Source organism: Bombus vancouverensis, chromosome 9 (genome assembly GCF_051014615.1).
Source record: "Bombus vancouverensis nearcticus chromosome 9, iyBomVanc1_principal, whole genome shotgun sequence".
NCBI classification, from domain to species: Eukaryota; Metazoa; Arthropoda; class Insecta; order Hymenoptera; family Apidae; genus Bombus; species Bombus vancouverensis.
This window is the reverse complement of record NC_134919.1, coordinates 8,569,771-8,587,162: the sequence shown is the minus strand read 5'-3', so window position 1 is coordinate 8,587,162 and position 17,392 is coordinate 8,569,771. Positions and strand designations below refer to the sequence as shown.

The 17,392-nt window shown below is 33.7% G+C and overlaps 1 long non-coding RNA gene across 1 annotated transcript in view; it reads right to left on the bottom strand.

Moving 5' to 3' along the window:
* The window catches only part of LOC143303194 (uncharacterized), a 65,062-nt gene that overhangs the window by 36,472 nt on the left and 11,198 nt on the right, over positions 1 to 17,392 (bottom strand). The window contains exon 2 of the long non-coding RNA XR_013059278.1: positions 11,344 to 11,445. This is a non-coding gene — a long non-coding RNA (uncharacterized LOC143303194). The remainder of the gene's footprint in view (positions 1 to 11,343; positions 11,446 to 17,392) is intronic.

Genomic DNA, 17,392 nt, shown 5'->3' with positions numbered 1-17,392 from the left:
AGACTGGTCGTCTCCGTGGGTGGGAAGGGGATCTTCGTTCCTTGTATACTTCTTTCACGACTGTGGCTTCGAACTTTACTACTGAATCAGCCCTTGGCCGGAAGATGTTCAGTGTTCGCCAGCATAGAATCGTCGATTCTCTCGGCTCGAATCTCGCGGTTGCGAAATTCCAGCCTTGGATAAAGTACATAAAGCCTCGGAAACTAGCAATTCAATGAAAAAAGATATATCGATTTCGGGTAGCGCCGTAAACAGTACAGGATATTTACGCGCCCGTTCGTAACGTTATTCGAACAACGACTTTGTTTCTTTCAGCGATACGATGTTCTCGCGTTCGAACATGAATAACAACCATGTGTTGTTATATTATAATTGCTGTGACCTGCGCTTCTGAAAGAACGCTGCCAGGAAACAGTGGCTCGGTTTATTTCGCTGATCAGAGAAAATTAGAGATTTTTTTCAATTTTAACTATTCGACTTCAGTCTTTTTAAGGCTTCTTTAGTAAAATAATAAAAAGCACATTAGTTTCCCGAGATTCTCAATTTATTTTTTATTTCAACAATAAAATAAAGCTTTTAAAAATGAGATTGGGGTTACGATAGATTAGCTTGAAAGATATTTTAATTTTAATTTTATGGAACTTGTATAAAGGGTAAAAGAGAAATGCGCGCGAAGGTAGTTATCTACCAAAATCTTTATACCGTTTCAAAGCTACATATGTATACCTTGGTCCAGTTGCAAGGAACACCCTGTGTATGGCTAAATAAACGAGAGTTTTCTGCTTTCTAAAATAGTTTTAAATTTACAATACACGATAAGCGTAGGATATGATATTTAGAGTAATGAGTATGGAATATTTTATGTGAATATTTCATTGAAATTAATTACGATGCTGGTACACGCGAAATTTTTCAATGAATTCTCAAGTAAATTTTACTGTTCGTTGCACGCTTTTAAAGTCTTAACTTTTGAATTAAGCTGATTACAATAAATATGTTAGGTTTTACGAGTGTGAATAGAGTAGTTCTGTTATATGAAGTGATTTTTGTGCAACGCGTAGTGTGTAAAGATTAGTAAAGAATTTTAAAGGTATCGATAATGTTTGTATGTGTAAAGTGAATTTGGTTATTCGATTATGGTATCGATATTATAAATCCTATAATTCATGGAATCGAAACTAAAAATCAGGTGTAAAAAATACAATAGATCTTTCAATAAATCTACTAAAAGTATAAAATAGCAAAATACGTTATTTTATATTAATTTTTATTTTATTTTCTGTGATAAATCGTAAATATTAAAAGTAATTATAAACTTTTCAGTGATAGTACATACATCATATATATATACATGTATGGTAACATACATATATGATACATATGTATACATTATTATAAAGATATTTAATAATGTTAAATCTAATAATACTACGAAAGAGTAAAAATTTTTATTAAAAAATTGTGGTTTTCGATTAAACGTAGATTGGTCAAATGACAAGTGATAAAAAAATTTAAATAGCTCATTTTGAATCGTGCAACGCTCGTCCGAACCAATTTTCGCTAAAATCAATATTTGCGGAGGTGCTGAAGTGGGTCCAGTTACAGTCAACGTTCGCAAAAGCATACGAATGGCTGCATTCGTTTGCGAACCAATCTTGTTTTGTAAAAATTTTGACATTTTTACTTATCAAGCAGAATTGCTTCTGATTAAACTATGAAAAATATAGATATTTAAAAAATAGTGGAACTACGTAGATTCTTTTAATTAAGAGAGAGATAATGGAATTAATTTTATCTTAGAACTTGGAAAGCCCATTTAATAAAATCATCAAATTGTAAAATTGTATTACAAACTTGTTCTTCATTTATGATTTCTCCTTATTAGGGGTACAATATTCTAGTTCACTAGGGTGTTGATTTCCCTAACGATCTGTACTATGAGAAGATAAAGTGAAGACAAAGTAGACTATTCCCCATTCACATAGAAAGCGTGGATAATATAAACTGAGTAAACTCCCTTAATTCTTCATGAATATCTACAATACCATTTGTAACTATTTCATTGCCAATCGCAAGAAGAAGAAAGATTTCACGCCACTAACTTCACTATCCGTTGACTCTGCCAATATGAACCCTTTTCCTTGCCTAACAGCTCAGCCAACGAGCAGAGCCAGTAACCATCCTAGCAATCGAGTCAGCTGGCTCCATGACCACATAAAACGCCACCTATCGCCGGCAGATTGGAAATAATCGGAATAAAGTGATTCCCCGGAATAATAGCAGGCCCTCCCAGCCTCCCTGTGCCCTGGTTCTCGAATATGAGCTAAGAGAAACGAGAACGGGGCTGTAGAGAGGAAAAAGAAGAAGAGAAAAGAGAAGAAAAAGAACGAATCGCGCTACGTCGATGTAGAATCGGACTGTAGCATCTAGTTCAACAATACAGACTCTTTTTACTATCAAGATAGATAATGTAACATCGAATAAACAATTGTACGAACTACGAAAGAATCGGCAACGCAATAGCAGGATTTTATCCTGCAACGTCATTCGTTGTAGATTATAAACTCGTCCTTCTTTATGCTACATTCTTCTGAAGAAAATTCGTTCTTTGCGTTATCTACTTCGAGATGAGTCTTAATTGTTAGCTGTGCAATAAATTAATTCAACTTTTAAATCATCCAAATTTGACGATTCTTTAAACTGCGTAATAAGTGAGTCTTTTGAATATCGGCTATGTGATGTGGTAAAAATATTAATACTATAATTCTAAGAATTTCATTGAGTTCTCTTAATACTGATATCTCTCATCACTGTTTGTCCATATAATAGGAGTTCACATTCGGATAAGTGAATTCAACCAGTATTAATTCATTTAATTAGATACTAATTATAATTTCATTCAAATAAATGGAGTTCACGTAAACAATGTTCTAGCGTATATAAAAATTCCAATGTGTCACTAATATTTATATTATCTTTAATATATTCAACAATGATTTCATACATATCTATATTGCGGTACTCGTATAATACGATCAAAAAGTTGCCCCCGTACAATGCGATTTGGGAAAATAATGTACTTCTTAAAACAATAATATTCAAAGAAATATTTTAGTATTCAGTAAATTCATACAAACACATCCTGCTTGTTATACAGAATCGTGTTGTATACTATCCCTAACATATTCAACAACGATTTCATTCATATCTATCAATATTTGAGATCAAAATCATATGTATACGTCTTGGAGAATCCTCAGGTCACAGGCTTTCCCTTTTAACTGGGAACTCGTGTACGCCGCTAAAATGATGTCGCGTCTACAGCTTGGACTATGGTCTGGACGCGTTTTTTCCCAACACAGTCCATTAGGAGCCGTTCCTCTCACGAAGATCGAGGGCGTCGGGCGCCAGAAGGAAGAAGAGACGATTGGGGTGCCGCACCGCGGCGAACATCAGTCAGCATCACTTGTCATCGTTTGAGCGATGAGCAACGCCGGTTTACGCGCGCTCACTTCGCCAGATATTATGCGAAACGAGCGGAGGATTCTTCTCTTCTACGATCGTGTTCGTCTCGACGAGCCTTTTGCGCCGCTATAAATTTATGCTATGCCCCGAGAGAAAGATGCGCGTGGAAACAGCGAATACCATGAAAAGAAGGGGTTCGGAGACGTAACGGAACTCGCTGAGTAATTTGCCGCATTAATAATAACCGAGATCCGACTCCTTTTGAATATACCATTTAATCCGGATGTACACACAGTTAGAGAAGTATATTTATCGTCGCAACCCCTTACGACGATAGCGGTACTTTCGATCATACTTTTATTCATTTATAGTGTTAATTTATATGTCATTCAAAACGTAATGTTGTATTATTTTATTTTTTGAATCTCTTACTCTTCTTTCCTGAAATTATTTTAGTAGAGGGGGAGGAAATCGTATGTAATGTAGACATCGTGGATAAGTTGGTGCATTATAACAAAAATAATACTTTTAAAGCAACATACATGAGGCGACGAAATGATTGATTCGATTTTTAAATAATAACTAACAAACGTTGGCTGCTAATATAATGGATCATCTATTTTTTCTACGAATAGTAATATCTTTACGAAGCTTTGAAATCTTATTATCTTTACGTAGGTAATATATTATAACTAAAACGTATTTCTCAACCGTCTGAGTCGGCATTTTGAAACTTTAATTTTTAGTACCCTTCAAATCATCCAAATAAAAACATCGTTCTGAAACAGTTCTTTTCCAAATTTCGATACAAAGAAAATCGAAGCTTTCAACTCTCTGAGGTAGCAATTCGTAGAAGTTTTTTCGAGGAGATGAATGAATTGAATTCATAGAACGAAAACCAGGATTGTTTCAAGAATTCTCTGCGTGGAAACAAGAGTGCGTTCACAAAAAAGTATAGATCTGTTTCTAACGACCCAAAAGCCGGAACGATAGTTTGATTTTATACCTTTCAGTGATCAGAGAATTGTGAAAGTGGATTGCTGCAGGCAACAGGTACGCTGAATAACTGACCCAGCCTTAGTTTTCGAACAGTTTGCGTTGATAAAAAAAATCCGTACGTAACGTATGTATGTATGGAAATAGGCGGGGCATTCTGTTACATGCGCGATTGAAAAGCTAACTTCATCGGGTCAAAGGTTCAAACGATATGAGCATCCATCCATTCTATCGTGTCGTTACATTCGGAATATTGTATTTTTCAGGGAATTCAGATTCAGTAGAGCCTCAAGTTGACCACCGCCGGTGATAATATTGAAAAATGTGACATACATACATATCACGTGTTATACTATATATATATCGTTGACCTTCTATAAATCCATCGTGTATTTACGTACATCTCTTAATATCTGGTATTTATCTCCTTATAACAAATTGTCACAATAATAATTTGAACTATTGAATCTAGTACTTAAATATGTACTTAATGTGCAATCTTCGATTAATTTGACAAATTAAAATCGTATCTCGATAACGAATATTCAGTTTTTCTCCTTTATTTTACTAACATATTGCTTCGTTATAATTGCTTTGAAGGAATATTGTTTCTTTATAAATTGACATTGCTCAACGATATTATTGTTCCGTTTGAAATGAACGTAATCCACCAAACGATTCATACGGAATTTTCTCTCTCTCTCTCTCTCTCTCTCTCTTCCGCTCTTGATATTGTACGAGAAGCTTTTAAGAAAGATAAAATAGACGAATAACAGGGCAATGCTGTTTACAAGACCTGTTGTCCACGTAAAAGTACCGGTTTTATGTCTCTGATATTCGAGACGATCTGAAAATCGGTTCCAGCGAAAACGCTTTAAAATGATTAATGTCCTTGAAAATGAAGAATGCAGTTGGTTGCCGGCCCTCGAACGTTTTATCTCGTTAACGGTAGAAAACGAAGTTTGTGATGAAACGCTTCAAAATGAAATTCTGTTTGTTCCACTTCGGTTCGTGAAAAAGAACGAACAAACTTACAGTTAATGCTAGTTTTCAAGGGAATACGATAAATTTGAATGAAAATGATTTTTAATACTTTCACGGTGAAGTTACTCTTGTATTAATATGAAAAACTCTGATGCGCATATATCATGTATTAATATGAATTTTTTATTAAAAATGTATTCATTATTTTTTAACGATGTTTGACAGAAAGAATTATTAATTTTATTAATAGGAGTTATTCATATTTTTCAATTAATGAATATAATTAAATATTCGAAAATATTCAAAATTTGGTATACTACACTTTGGTATACTACAAGATTCTTGCTTCTAGAAATGATTTCTTAGAATTAATAAAAATGCAATCCAATACCATTTAATTTATTTTTCATTTTATTTTATTAAATTTTTAAATCTCTCAAGAAGTTCTATACAAGCTAATAAAAATTAAATAGGTACTTATTATATTTACGTCTGATTACCGTTATATGAATCGTTCAGAAGCCATATTAATCAACTTCATAAATTGAAAGGTAAAGAACAGGGATAATGTATATATTACAAACATGTTTTTAAATGTTATTTAACCTCCTAGTGTTAAACGAAGTATATTAAAATAAATCATTCGTTTTTTAAGAATTGAAAATCGATTTTGCACCTGGATAACAAAATTGAGAAGCTTATATATCCTTTAATATTCTGGACATGAAAATCTAATCTACTTCCTGGATTAAAATAGACATTGAGAATTAATACAAAAGCGCACACAAAATCAATAAATAACGCTCAATCAATCACATCAGAGTACGCGGATTATGTTCGATTGCATGAGTTTATCGGTAGCTGAAATCGAATGCATGTCTAAACTTCAGGAAGCCGAGGTGAATATATTCGTGAAAAAAATTTCTGGAACAAAGGCACGCTTGTCGCGTTGGAGAAATTCCTACGACGCATCCCTGTATACTCCAGGATCAGCGACGAAGAACGATAAAACGGGTATGTTCAGTTTCCGAGAATCTCGCGTGATTTTCTCTTACTGGTCCGTTTCACGACACAATATTGAAATTCAGTTCTGTTTGCTGGTGTTATATACTCGCCGCGCGTAATTTGTTTCGTGGCGCACTCGTCCACGAAGCTTCGCATGCTTCTCCGTCGTATAAATTAAATCTTCGGATCGTATAACGCCTTCGAAGCGATCGAATTTCGTATTATATATTCCTAAATCTCGACTAAGGATTCATCAAATAAACTATAGCGCTGTATGAGCATTCACTTGTAAGATGCTTTGTCTTATTGCACATGGTAGATTGTTCCGTTTAAGGAACTTCGTGTAATAGATATTTTCCAGAACATTTGCGACCGTATTAATGTGTCGACAATGTTGATACTAAAAATTAAGAATTGATCATTCTGACATCGTTGTAGTAAATCTAGTTTTAATGGAAAGTTTTTAACTATATTTAGAATACTTGATATGTTGAAATTAAAATATTTTCAAAACTGATGATTTCTTGCATATGACATCGATTTATGTTTAATTAACAAATTATAATTAAAAGAATGTATAATTCCATTTAAAAAAAACCTCCGTTTTGTAACGTCTAGTTTCCACTTTTAGAATAGTAAGTTTATGTCGTCGCTTTGCTTGCGTCGTTTGTCGACAAATCGTTACAAACATTTCTAAAATAAAGTATGTGAGAAGACGGAAATTAATTTAGCTTCTTGGAAACTCGATTCACAGAAGTGAAATTATGTCATATGCTAATTGTTAATTTAATTTGCTCGCTACTTAAATTACTTGTTTAGTATTTTCTTTCGCCTTTTCACGAAGTATTATAAATGAGCGAAAGGTGTAGACAGGCAGGCAATTTAAAAATGTCATGAAATTTCATTTTACTGTTTATAATCCAGTTCCATTGTTATTTCGCTTACAAAACAACAGAATATCGCGAAAGCATTGTTTAGAAAGAGTGTTATTTGATAATCTAGCAGTAAGAAATTTAATCAATATGCGTCAGTCAATTAATTAGCTTAAATTGTTTAGCTTAATTAGCTTAAATTATTAAATTAATTAGATTAAAAGAACGAGATTTTATATTCTATCAAAGATTCTTAATTTAATTCCAAATTTTTTATTTTCTAGTTTTAAATTACCTATTGTAAATAAAATTACCCAAATTTCGTAAAAAAAGTATAAAAATCTGATCAGTTCGAATCAATTTACCTCGAGAGACGATATAATAATACAATTCTTTATTTTAACGTTGCATCGTTTCATAAAAATAATACAACACTTTTACTGAAACAACTGTTTTGTAAACATCAATCAATTTTCTCTTGAAACTTTTCTTCTTTTTATCACTTCTTATATGTATTTAATTGTAGCATTTTAACGTTTCAAACATACTTGTTAATGTTCTGTCTTGTTAATGTGTATGAAAGATGTCTAAAAATGGCTAGATCTTATTCGTTTCAATACAAATCCTGATTCTCTTCCTTCAAACTATTTTTGAACTACCTTTGAATATCATTGAATCAATAACAACGGAATACAGTTTCTCTATCTATCCTTTGTGCATATTCGAGTGAATATCTACCAGCAACAAACAGCTACTTGCTTGCTTTGCATATTTTTCACGATAATAATTCACTAATTAACGTTAAATTATCTCTTCAAGTACTTCGATATTTCGTAGAACTCTACCCACTCGAAATGAGGAAGGAACAATACCGATGAAAAGTATTCAGCAGTTAAAGCCAAATTCCCGCTTGTATTATCATGATATCAGTTCTATCATTATCCAGCGCTTTAAAGCTAAGCTATTATTATCAGATAACGCCATATGTGAAATGTCTGGTCGATATATGTACATATATGTGCAGTCTTGGAAATTGCAATTGCCATTAAACACGTGGAATGTTACTATTTAATAACATATCGAAATGTTTAAAAATATTTCAAATACCAACGTTTTGATTTCTTAACATTAATCGGGTGCTCGAAGAATGCTTGGCACCTATAAAGTCATTTAAAAGTTATTTCGTAATCTCGGAGCGACATGAAGAATTTTAATCATCGCTGACTTCTTTCTTTTTCCATTTTCTTCTCTTTCTACATTATATTCTCCGTTTAAATAGAAAGACACGATTTTCCGAAAGAAATTAATTCATTTCCTCGCTGTTAATCTCTTAAGAAATTACTAAATCTCAAAAAAATGTACCGGAATGAAACTTTATTATTTTAGCACATTAATATTTGTAAAATTATGTTAAAAATTATTTCTCAGAAAGAGATCATATTTTTGTACTTGTGATGAGAGATTAAACATATAAAATCCAGCTGCGGAATACTACAAAGGGAGAATTTTAATACTGTAGCAGATCCTCGAATTTTATATCTCAATCTCGCTCCCGTGTCGAAAATAAAAAGTCTTATAATGTTTTAAGAGAAACTTTAGCATAAAATCGAAATAAATGGCCTCACCTAATATGATCGTATACATTAGCTATACATACACCATGACTCACAAAAGTATTCAAACACTTGACATAGGACATTTTTATGAACATATTCTGTACGTTATATAAAAAACATTTGACATTTCAGTAGCACATAAGGCTTATTGATATAATGGGTAATTGACTTCAATTATTCAATAAATGTGTCTCAATAATTTTGTAAAAAAGTTACTAAAAAGTTGACTTTTCTCAAATGTAATAAGTATCTTATAACGTCAATATATGTATTATTGTCTGATTTGTTTTAAACTTTACCAATGTAATCATGTTAATTGTACTTATACAAAATGTTCTGTATAACACAGTATATTCCAAATGAGTTCCCACAAGTGTTCCAATATTTTCGTGAAGATGCATATATTTTACCAGTCTATTTCGTTCGAATTTTCCAATTTCCGCCTCTTTTTCTACTTTCAACCCAATTGCAAATGCCCAATCGACCAAAACAAATAAAAAATTTTTCGCTAATAATCGTTTCGCCATTTTTAACTGCTATCAATACGTGTACATTTGTCACCAATTTTGATCGCTCTATTATTTCCTTCCACAAGAATTGTTCTTTTTTTTCCTTTCTCTTTGCAACACTTCGATTAATACTGCGTGGAAACCGAACCGGAAACATATCGGATCACTCGAACGGCAACGACGTGACGTAGCTATTTTTATTGCAAGTCGAATAATTAATAACAACTGGATATGTGTTGCGATAAAAAGCTTAGAAGAGAAATACTGGATGAATTGGCGTCACGTGGCTTAATAAAACCAGGATCGTTTTATATCGATGGTAAGCCTTCGCTGAACCGCGTCGATCGTTAAACGGATTATTTAACGTATATACAGCCATGAATTTGCTCGCTTATGCGGCTGCGGTTGCCGTTCGTATAATAGCCGCAACGAACGCGACCCGCCAATTACCTTAATCGATGTTTAACGTTTACTGCCGCTGCCAAACTCGGTATTCGACTTCTAACATCCACAAACAAAATCACGGATATCGTTAAGAGTTAGTGGTCACCATGACGAGGACCGAGGAAACGGTTTACTGTATCATAAATAAGTGTAGTTATTAGTACACTGCATTTATGGAGAATTCGTAGGTGCATAATTCATAGAATCCAGACAATATTCAAAAATATATAAAATATGAAGACTTACAGGAGAACTCGATAAGTCGCAATTTCGATTTTTTTTATAGGGCAGTCGCAATAAAATTCACTGTCAATTAATCTCGTGTTACGAAAATTGTATTTTTGTTTGATTTTAGGAGTCGAACCTGAATGTTTCCATTCTCTTCATAATATGAAATATATTGCTGGTCGTGATAAAACAAAAGAAGATCCAGAATTTGAATTTCTATAATATTCGTCAATGGTGTAGTATTAACATGTTATATGCGTAAGTATAATTATTGTAGAGGATAAAATAAAACTATAAAATAAAAATAAATATAAAAACATATATGTATGTATTCAATTTCTAATTGATAAAATTGGAAAAGAAAATCCTTCTATCGGCTAATGAAGTTAGAACAGTTCTATCATGGAACAAGACATTCAAGCTCAGCAGACTGTGTGACTACGTTTTTCTTTATTAGATTCCCAAAGTAGAGAATTCTCCGGTAACATTTTTATTATTCTTTTTCATATTATAACAATTCGTATGCCCTGTTCAATGGATCGTATATTCGTTTCTTTATCTTTCTAAAATACGTAGGTTTACGCGCGGCTGGCTACTTCGCGGGATCGACGTTCGTCCGAACGTCTTCAGAAGGAATAAATAATTCTGAAGAACGAGGTAAAACGTCGCGGTAAATGCAAGGATCGATCGAGCTTATAGCGTACTTTGCGACGAGAACCATTTCGAGTTTACTGCCGACTGAGCGTCCAAAACGATTGACTCCGATTCTATCTGCGATATTACAAAGACAAAATTTATTCGATCTTTACCGTACAAGTGAAATGACCTCGAGAATGAATCATCGAACATCATTCAGTTTTGTTCGAGATCAAAATTGGTTCCAGTACGATCGTGCTTTCTAGTTATATGAAAATGACACGTAAATACTTCGTTATAAATCATGAAGCATTACTTTCAATATGATAAATTCACTACAGGATACTACATGAAATAGTGTATGTATATAAATGATGTATAATACACATTAATATTCAATAGGATGTTATAAAATGAAAGAAAAAAATCATGTGGCAAAGAGTAACAAAAAATAAACAGTAAAAAGATTATAATAAATAACCGGTAAGATAGCTAAGTTTTTAAATTTCTAGAACGTACGAGTATTTCAGACTGGTTCTTATAAATGTTTCTTATATTTAGATTGATAGAAATTTCTAACGTACTTACACCAAAGCAATTTTTCATTTTAACTTTTCTCCAAAATATGACGCTCCTGATAGATTCCTCTTGAAATCGTAGATATTTTAAGCTTTCGTATTTTTCGATCATCTGAAAAGGAAGATGATAGTTATAAAATAATAACAATATAGTCATAATATAATAATTATAAATGATAACAGAAATATATTTATCAAGTTTTGGTATTATATTTAAAAATCAATATCCTTGAAAATAGTATACATCGTAGTATAATTTTGTTGAATATATATCTGTTGACTTTTCCATTGCTCGTAGCTCTATCGCAGAAGTAAGCTCGGTCATAGCGATAAATATAATAAAATAATCGAAGAGAGGAGTTGAGGTAGTTTTCACGGCTGGGTAAGGCTGACGCAGAGCAGAACGATATACCGTGAATGCTCCGGATGGATACATGTGAAGAGATACGGATGCCGTCTCGAGAAGAGAACAGAAGACACGAGGGTGCAGAAGCCAGAAGCCAGCGGCGAGGGAATTGGAAGAGAACGAAAGGGAGAATCGGGTCCCGATGCACTGCAGAGACAGCATAGCCATCGGTCTTGCCGCGGTTTTCCAAGATCCTCGAGTTTATCTCCGAGAGTTTATCTTCAGGAACGGCAGGGAAGTGATCTAAGTTTCATCCGGTTGGCGGGCCGTCAGACTCGAGGCTATTCGGCTGCTGGTTATCTTTCAGTGGTGTCAAGAGCCTTGCCCAACGCAGCTTTCGATAACGCCCTTTTCGCGTAGTTACACGACAATCTATCATGCCACCAAAAACCTATTTTGTATCCTGCATAATGTTCGCGTGCGACCACGTTTTCGAACCTGTCCGCCATTCAACAAGGAGAAGGAGAATATTCGTGTATAAAAAGCTGACTGCTTTATTGTTGAAAGCAATTAATTTCGTCTATGGATATGTTTGTTTTCAACTCTACAGCATTCCTCGAGTTATTTTTTTTTCCAGTAGGGCTCAGAATTTTGAAATTTGATTAGGAATAATTAATTACAATATCAATTTCTAGAAAATAGGTAGAAATATATAATATTGGAGACAGGCCTGATTTAATTTTAGTTGTGGTTATTTATTGATTTGTATTTCTTATATACGAAGACAGCTCCCATTTCTGCACAGCTAAAAAATAATTACTTTTCTTTTAGCAAACGAAACGTTATCTTTATATTGTAGCAGTCATATTTCAGATATCGAAAAGTAAAATAAAAATGGAATATTCCTCTAGTGCGTCAGTCAATAGTGTAAATATACTATTAATCTCTGGAATGAATCATTTTAAGAATTCTAAAGTTGTCAAATACATTTTAATAAAATACAGATAATATTCATTTAAAATTCCCAGTAGTACATCATGTAAAATAAATACATAAAACAATATAACATCAGAAGAGAATACGTGAAATAATTTTTGATGCGAGTATCAAGTTGTATAAAACATATTACGGAACATTTAATTTGTCATTTTATCGAATAATTTAATATTCTGCACTTTTTCGGTTAAATTTCGTATTCAACAGCTATTGTATTACCTTATCAATTATCCTTTTTGCACGAAATATTCCTATAGATTGTGAAATATTGCGTTTGATAATAAAGAGATACTTTGAATAATATTAATAACAATTATACAAAAAGTGGAAAAACGAGAACTTGAAAACAAACAATTCCTCCATTTCTAAATATATAAATATAGAATTAATTATTAAGCAGATAAAACGATTAAAAATATAAAAATGTCAAATTATCTAAAATTCCATTATTTCCATTGTTATTAAACTAAAAAATATATGTATTACTATTTACAAATGGTTAGAACACTTATACGTCAAGTAATCTTTAAAACTTTTCTTTGTCTACGATAATATTTTCTTTTTCGAATAATATGAAACGTCGGAAGATAAAGTTTTACACAAGAAGAAATTATTATTTTACGTCGACAAGAAGAATTATCATTATTCCGAGTATAATACAATTTTCAAAGTACTTTATGCATATTCCTTGAAGCGTACTACTTTGAAGTTCCTTCGTTCTTCTGCATTCACGTGTAGGCAAATTTTAGACCAGCACCTTTACATACCCTGTTTACCTCTTGGTGTCACGTTCTAAGGCACAGCATCACTTCAGCGACAAAGAGAATTGTTACTTTCGTATCTAAAATTTCTTGGAAGAAAAAAGCTAAGCACTTAAAACAATAGAACGTAAGAAAATGAAGGTTTAACATGTAAAAATATATTTAAATAAGAAATATATTACGATGTATTTAAACAAAGTTATAAGTTGGTAGATTTCGTTGTTAAACGTTTATAATAGTCCTCCTACAATAAAATTCCTATAACGTTTAACGTTTATTATATCAAACATAATAAATTGGAATCTCTCTCTCTCTCTCTCTTTCTACAATATTAATTTATTGTATATTAAAACGTTGATGTTGCTTATGCAGAAAACTACCCTTTTGAATATATCTCAATGTCCAATTGGAAATGATATATGCAGCAAAAGAGATGCATGTCCTTCTCTTTTATTATTTCGTTTAAACTCTCAGACCGATTACACTGTAAAATAAGCAACAAATGTTTCGACTGAGTAAGATTTGTGAGATTATTTTACTGTAAACTTTTTCCCATATTGCTTAAGCCAATTTAAGAGAAGTTATGCTTTCGTTTATTAAATTGCTTCATTGCATTGGTTTCAAAATCATCGTTTTTATGACCAAGTTTTATAACCAGTTTTTATGACGAAACGTCACGTTCTAACCACGAAGGATGTGATCCTTTTGATTAAAAAAGAGTATTATTCTTATCACCAATTAAAATATTGATTTTTTTCGAAATTTTACAGGAATGTAATATAAACTTCATAAACATATGTCCAATTACGATGGAAGTAAAAATGGTGTAACATATTTAACAGATAATTCGAGAAATACCTGATCCATCTCTCTCAATGATCTATCTCTACCAATTGTCCTAATTCTCCTATTTTATCCTCCACGGAGCAAAAGAAATATAATTAATTCTCGCATACAAAAAGTTAACATGCTCCATTTCCACCGGGAAGATCTATCGTTATAGAGCGAGAGCCATACGCGAAATACAATATTTAGCCGAGCACGAGCAAAGAAACATTTTTCGACAGACACGCTCCGATAGCCGACTTGAATAAACATTGCATCGTGTGCAACGTGTGTATGCAGAATTTAAAAGGAAAACAAGGAAACAGCGATATGTTCTTTGTAGCCAGTCACAGACGCAGACAATGGGAACGGGCAAAGCACGCATTCAGTTCCAGTGACCGTGAGTAGATGTACCATTCGACTGGACGATCGGCAGAGTATAAAGGGTTAAATTTGCTTTTCTTCGAACATGCAACTCCTTCTCCAGCCACAGGTCCACAGGGATCGTTAGGCCCGAGTTATTAGTTATCAGCCGATTCCCACGGCGTTGTCAATGTTCTCCTCTCCTTGGTCCAGGTTATTGATCGACCGTTCGGAAGATTCCTGGCACCGGGGTCACTTCTAGTAGACTGCTCGTCCAGCAGGAAACGGAGTGGTAGTTATCCCCGGAAAGAAGATCAGCCAACGAACTTATTGATTGTACTTTCGAACTCGTTCTCCCTCTCTGTACGGTGGTGTCTGCTGACTATTGCACACTGCCGCGGATCAAACATACTTCAAGCCTAGTGATCCTCGTCAAATTTCGTCGCGTCTGCCCGATTCCACGGAATCCTTGTTTCCACTACTTGTCCTGTTCGGTATCTGTTTGCTTCACCAGTCGTTCCACGTGAAAATATCGTATAACTGTCATCTTCATCTATAACGAAAGATGTAAAGATAGTTTTCATCTGCATTTTATCCAAAGCGACCAGTGAACAAAATAAAGCCAATCTCTGTTTTTTGACGAACTGAATGATTCGTTCGTAGCAGGTTTCCTTCGCTCTTTCGATATTTCAGGGCGACATTCATTATTTCAGTCGTTGATATTTTGAGAATTAGCGAAATTCGATTATCGGATCAGTATACTGTAACAAATAATTCAGTTTTCACATTTCACGTTCACCGTGGATGAATCACCTGCGATGCGCATCGAAAGCGTAAAAGTGTAAATTCGTCGACGTGCATTGGAAATTCATAGCAACGATCGTGATAGGAAACGGTCGACCAACGAAACAACTCCAGTTCGCGAAATTGTCAGGTTAAGTGTAAACCAATCGTACTCGAATGCCTCTGAAATGCTTCATCTTCCGCTTTAGTAAACACAGCGAAATGTTGATCCACCGAATCTTGGTCAACGGGAGCACGGACGACTGTGCCTCGAGTTCAACTGCGCTCCTTTCACGCGAAACATAAGAGATTATTCTCTTGTATCTAATTTGGATAACTGACGCAATTTGTTCTTAAAATAAGCTATAAAGAGATCTAGGGCTAAGATTGTGGAAACAAGATGGCGTGTTACAGCTCAATGGAGGAAGCGTCCATTAATCGAGGCATTAGCTGTTTACGGTTCGATAAACGGAGAGAATTACGTTTCTATCGATAATTTATACTAAGTGGACTCCGAAATCTAGATAATAGAAAAGTAGGTATCTAAATGTTCTATAATAGGATACTCCTGTGGCCTTTAGATAAAAGGATAGTTAAAATTAAAAGATAGTCAAAGATAAATGAAGATTATCAAAATTGTATTTTTGATTTGTGCTAGAATTAAATTTATATTTTTGTCATTGCCTACGTCGTCGCTATAATTCTGACTATCAATGTATAGAACATATAAATACACATTGGAGACCAATAGTTGTAGACCAATCGACCGATGGTACTAGATAGTCTGTTGTGATTAACAGTGAAAACAGTGCTCGTCGAAATTAATTTCTGTTCAAAAAAATAAGAATTTGTAAGTTTAGAGTATTCAATTGTAATGTATCGCATAGCTACTTGGTCCCTCCCAAGATATACATATGCATAAATAATTTAGGGGTCTTAAAAAAGTTCTTGCCACGCAATTGTTCAATAGATAATCTATTTCTTGAACTGAGAACTTCGATACCATTTTAAGAAGTTGCCAATCGAAAAATACTCTTTAGTATTTTATTAAGCAGAGATCGCGAAACAGTTGATCGAGTAAAATTGTCTCCGTTTCTAGCCTCCATCTTTTAGTCGTAGAATCAATAATTCAAGAGATACGACGAATGACAACTTCAGAAACTTGAAGAAACATTAACGTATAACAAAAGTTGAAGCAGTTGATCGGGTCGATTGACCCGCATACCGTTCTTCGCATCGTGGGGGAAACTAAACGACTAAGAACGATATCAGGGATATGGAAGAGGACGTGGGATTGTTTGCACTGTATAGATATAGCTACGCGAAATACGTTTACCATATATTAAACACACAAAAGAGAGATTATTAATACCGTGTAAAAAGTATCAAATTTTATTAGCATTTACAAGAGTTGTAGTAGACAGAATCATGAAAAGCAAACGAAGAATTAAAAGAACCCGTCGTTACGCAGGTACGTAAGTTTCTAAAATGAAATGATCGAAATATGATATAACTTTTTAGTAACTAACTCAAGTTAATTACGAGTGAATTTGATACGAATCTCGTTAGCTGTATTCGTGTAAATTGATCGTTGCCAGGCTATGTAGGTATATCGTTGCCAAGCTATATAGTTATATCATAAGAACGTCGTTTATGCTTTCACCCTGTCCCTTATTCTCGTTCGTTTAGAGAACAGGAATGGAAAGAAAGGATTAGCACTTTATTATCGCTATAGTTCGTTAGTAAATGAGGTTAATGGCTGTTACAGCTTCAGCAAACCGCGTTCAACCCCGGAATCGAATCGTGCTACCGAACTCGATACCTAATCGTAAAGTAATATTCCACGCAACCTCGGAATCCTACACCACGTACTGAACTTCCAAATGGATCCGAAGCTCGTTCTTGAACGTTCAGAATCGCGTAATCTGCGTTTTTTTCAGAGAAATCATCTTTGATGTTCCCCACAATATTGCCGCGAAATGTAC